At 40.8% G+C, this 5,370-nt stretch overlaps 1 non-coding gene across 1 annotated transcript; it reads left to right on the top strand.

Moving 5' to 3' along the window:
* The first annotated feature begins 3,514 nt into the window (after positions 1-3,514).
* On the top strand, positions 3,515-3,589 carry Trnat-agu (transfer RNA threonine (anticodon AGU)). Its single transcript has one exon. It is a non-coding gene; the product is annotated as a tRNA-Thr (tRNA).
* The last annotated feature ends 1,781 nt before the right edge of the window (positions 3,590-5,370 follow it).

Here is a 5,370-nt window from a genome sequence, read left to right as displayed (position 1 = left end):
TTCCCTTGCCGGTCTAGGAATGGTAGAACGATGGGTTCGATGACGGTTTGGATGTACCGTGCACTATTCAGTGTCCCCTCGACGATCACCAGTGGTGTACGGCCAGTGTAGGAGATCGCTCGCCACACCATGATGCCGGGTGTTGGCCCTGTGTGCCTCGGTCGTATGCAGTCCTGATTGTGGCGCTCACCTGCACGGCGCCAAACACGCATACGACCATCATTGGCACCAAGGCAGAAGCGACTCTCATCGCTGAAGACGACACGTCTCCATTCGTCCCTCCATTCACGCCTGTCGCGACACCACTGGAGGCGGGCTGCACGATGTTGGGGCGTGAGCGGAAGACGGCCTAACGGTGTGCGGGACCGTAGCCCAGCTTCATGGAGACGGTTGCGAATGGTCCTCGCCGATACCCCAGGAGCAACAGTGTCCCTAATTTGCTGGGAAGTGGCGGTGTGGTCCCCTACGGCACTGCGTAGGATCCTACGGTCTTGGCGTGCATCCGTGCGTCGCTGCGGTCCGGTCCCAGGTCGACGGGCACGTGCACCTTCCGCCGACCACTGGCGACAACATCGATGTACTGTGGAGACCTCACGCCCCACGTGTTGAGCAATTCGGCGGTACGTCCACCCGGCCTCCCGCATGCCCACTATACGCCCTCGCTCAAAGTCCGTCAACTGCACATACGGTTCACGTCCACGCTGTCGCGGCATGCTACCAGTGTTAAAGACTGCGATGGAGCTCCGTATGCCACGGCAAACTGGCTGACACTGACGGCGGCGGTGCACAAATGCTGCGCAGCTAGCGCCATTCGACGGCCAACACCGCGGTTCCTGGTGTGTCCGCTGTGCCGTGCGTGTGATCATTGGTTGTACAGCCCTCTCGCAGTGTCCGGAGCAAGTATGGTGGGTCTGACACACCGGTGTCAATGTGTTCTTTTTTCCATTTCCAGGAGTGTATATTATATACACATATTGTGTACAATAATTAATCATACGCCCAAGAATTTGACAGTACTAGTGTCATAGCAAGGAAGTTTGCTTTTTAAACTAAAAATCATCTGTTATGTTTTGTTTTCACTAACCAAAAATCCATTTGCTTTAGAGCAACAAGATGTGATGGCAATTGTATCTTCAACACAATTTCGAAGACCTTTGGGATCGTTTTTACTCTGAAGGAAAGTTGTGTCTTCTGCACATAATACAGTAGTCAAATTTATGAAACAAAAGTAGGTCATTAATCATTATCAGAAACAAAATAGGTCCAAACACAGAGTTCTCTGGAACACCAATGTTGATTTATTCTGCACTGCATCTTTCATTACATATACAAACAGCTATTTCACATTTCTGTAGGTTAGATATTTTATAAGTTGTAGGCTATTGTCTCTGATAATGCCAACTTTTATGATACATATTCTACACAATGAAAGGTCTAGCTTAGATCAGAAAATGTAATCTGAGTAAAGCCCGTGCCCGTGAACATTCAAAGGGCATTTATTTATTTAGATTTACATTCAGATTTCGTTCTATAGACCCAAAAATGAGATGATTCTTGTGGGTGTGGGACATTTATTTATTGTATTGAGAGTGCCATTTATCCTGATAGCTATTGAGTTGCAATGATATGGAAGAAGTCAGTATTTTTTCAATGTTAGCAATACAGCACCACACTATATGGTTAATTCACGACAAGACTCATAGTAACAACATGGAACACAAGAAGACATAAAAACATATTACATACATCAGAATTAATACTTATGTGTACACATTTAAATTAACAATATCAAAGTATTTAAGCAACAATATAACACTACAGCAACAAATAGTTTACATTTATGCTTACATTGAATGCCTAACTCAGTTGTATAATAGAAACTTGCTCCTATGCACTAAACATTCATTAATTGAGTAGAATGACTTTTGTATTATATATTCTTTCAGTTTGCTCTTGAACTTTGGTGTTTCTGGAGCAAGACCTTTGATGTCACTGGTTAGAGCATGGTAAATTTTGATGCCTGTATAATTTACTCCTTTCTATACAAGGGTATAATTTTACGGGTTGCTATGAGAGTCCTCTTTTGACCTTTTATTGTGACCATGATATTAACTAGTGGTTTTGAAGAGAGAGTGGTTTTTATTAATGAAACATACAAGAGTATATATACTGAGATATCACTGTAAATATCTGTAGTTTCCAAAACAGATTCCTGCATAAGTGCCTTGGTTCCACATCACTCATGACGCATATAGCTCTCTTCTGTGCAATAAAAACTTTTTTTCCCAAGGGCTAGTTGCCCGAGCCTTTTTCCTAGATCTAGGATATGGTGGGAAAAAAATTAGCACAACATGCTATGCCTTACGAATATTAGTCACTGTGTGCAATAGTTCATGCCAGAGAGTGACATACTTTGCACACATACATTCTATAATAAGTTATTGCATAACATTCTGGGGTGCCCAAAATGTGAAATATGGGTTCAGATTGCAAAAACGAGCTATCAGAAAAATGAGCAAGAGTCACAAAAGAGCACATTTCAGTGAGCTATTTAAAAAATGGGGTATTCTGACAATCCCAACTGAATATATCTTGCAAACTACAGTTTTTATTCACAAAAATATTGAGCAATATCTAGCAAACAGCTGCATAGATGGTAACCAAACCAGAAACAGTAATTGCTTGTACCTAGACAGAATGAATAAAACTAAAACCCAAACCACTATATATACGAAGACAGTAACTTGTTCTCGAAAGAACAGTTACTGTTGATGACCGGGCAGCTTTCCCCTGGAATAAATGATGACTAACTGACAACCTCGGCTGCCGACAGGTGTTGTTGATATACCTCGATGTGGACAGCTGAAAATGTGTGCCCCGACTGGGACTCGAACCCGGGATCTCCTGCTTACATGGCAGATGCTCTATCCATCTGAGCCACCGAGGACACAGAAGAGTAGCGCGACTGCAGGGCTCCTGCTTACATGGCAGACGCTCTATCCATCTGAGCCACCGAGGACACAGAAGATTAGCGCGACTGCAGGGATAAGTCCCTGCAGTCGCGCTATTCTTCTGTGTCCTCGGTGGCTCAGGCGGATAGAGCGTCTGCCATGTAAGCAGGAGATCCCGGGTTCGAGTCCCGGTCGGGGCACACATTTTCAGCTGTCCACATCGAGGTATATCAACAACACCTGTCGGCAGCCGAGGTTGTCAGTTAGTCATCATTTATTCCAGGGGAAAGCTGCCCGGTCATCAACAGTAACTGTTCTTTCGAGAACAAGTTACTGTCTTCGTATATATAGTTAAAGGCTACCCAGCCATTGACCTTCGTCTGTGCGAATGCGCACAGGTTGCCCAAACTCTTACGGGAATCGCCAAAGCGTGCACGAGTAATGAGTGGGTGGGCACATGTCTGTAAGGTACAATACATATGTAAAATTGTGGACAGTTAGGAATGTGAGTCTCACGGGAAGCGTGCGAGGGATAAGTCCCTGCAGTCGCGCTATTCTTCTGTGTCCTCGGTGGCTCAGATGGATAGAGCGTCTGCCAAGTAAGCAGGAGATCCCGGGTTCGAGTCCCGGTCAGGGCACACATTTTCAGCTGTCCACATCGAGGTATATCAACAACACCTGTCAGCAGCTGAGGTTGTCAGTTAGTCATCATCCAAACCACTATGTTTTACCAAGGTGTCAAGATATACAATAAAATGCCCAAAGAAATCAAAAACATAAAGGAACTCTATAAATTTAAAGCATTCCTTAAAGAATATTGATTAAAAAATAGTTTTTACTTGATTAGAGAATTCATGCAGCAAAAAATTGTCATAAATAAATAATGAGGTTAATCAATTATAAAGTGGACATTCTAGATTGTAATTTACCCATACATGTATTAGAGGAGTCTTGTGATCTATTTCTTTTGATTGAAGCAGGTTCTTCTGCATTATGTAATTCAATGATAAATTATATATACATATATAATTGTCAGAATACCCCATTTTTTAAATAGCTCACTGAAATGTACTCTTTTGTGACTCTTGCTCATTATTCTGATAGCTCGTTTTTGCAATCTGAACCCATATTTCACATTTTGAGCACCCCAGAATGTTATGCAATAACTTTTTGTAGAATGTATGTGTGCAAAGTATGTCAAAGTATATATACATAATGCATTTATTATATATAGCTTGTATTTCATTATCTTATGTGACAAAATAATGTACATATGTATGCATAACGACGACATCTGTACAAAGAAATTTGTTTGTGGATGAATGAATAAATAAATAAATAGTTTTCAATATATGTACACACCCAGGAACTTAGCTGAGTCGACTTGCTTTATTTGTTGTCCATTACTGGCTACATTTATATCCCTGGTAAATTAATTACGGAGGAAATGATAACTGCGAATAATTTAGAAAAAGCTTAAGCTAGAGAAACTGGTCTGAATCTTGAAGCCGAATCTCTAACTCCTTTCTTCATATCGAAATCATCCCAGTCCTTTTAAATTTCCCAGGAAAATATCCACAATTTAAGGGGTAAACTACCCACTGAATAGTTCAGGCACTAGTTATTGATGAGCACATAAACAAGGTTGCGAAAGTTGCTTGCTTGTGGAATAAGCCTTCTCCAGAGTTTCCAATAGCTAGTTACTTTCTCAGTCGTATTTATGTGCCTATCCACAAATAAATGCCTCAGCTATTTGGTGAGTTGTTACATTTACTCTTTAAATTATTTATATTCTGTCACAGAATTTCCAATACCAGTACCAGGAAATGCCCCTGAGATATACACTGATTTGTACAATGTGATGAGTTGTAAATAATTCAGTATATTACGTCCTTAATTCTTTACTACATTTAAGATGAAACTTGGTTAAATCTCAGAGAGGGTGAATGTACTCATATTGTGTAATGACCTGTAATAGTTTTCTGGTGGTAGTTGTGAACAGCTGATATCCAGCTTGATGATAGCACTGTCTACTTTATCTACTTACATAATAATAATAATAATAATTGAATTTTTGTGGAGAGGTATCTATTTTTCCATTACTTGAGTCCTTGCCATTACCATTCATTAGCTTCCGTGCAACTTTGAATTTGTTGGTGCAGTTCTCATTATTTCTGAAATTATGTTTTTTGCTTCCAGTATGTCCTTTATAATCACTCCTGCATCTGGTGCAAGTGTCTTACGCAGAATCGATCTTCGCTCTGTTATATACATTACACATTGCAATTTGTTCTTTATTTTCCACATAAGTCAGATATGTAGAATCATCATCATCATCATTATTATTATTATTATTATTATTATTCTTTCTTTTCTCACACGTTATGCCTGGTCAAAAAGGGAAAGTGACGCGGACCTT

Source organism: Schistocerca nitens, chromosome 3 (assembly GCF_023898315.1).
Source record: "Schistocerca nitens isolate TAMUIC-IGC-003100 chromosome 3, iqSchNite1.1, whole genome shotgun sequence".
NCBI classification, from domain to species: Eukaryota; Metazoa; Arthropoda; class Insecta; order Orthoptera; family Acrididae; genus Schistocerca; species Schistocerca nitens.
The sequence above is the reverse complement of the archived record's forward strand: the minus strand, read 5'-3'. Positions and strand labels throughout refer to the sequence as shown.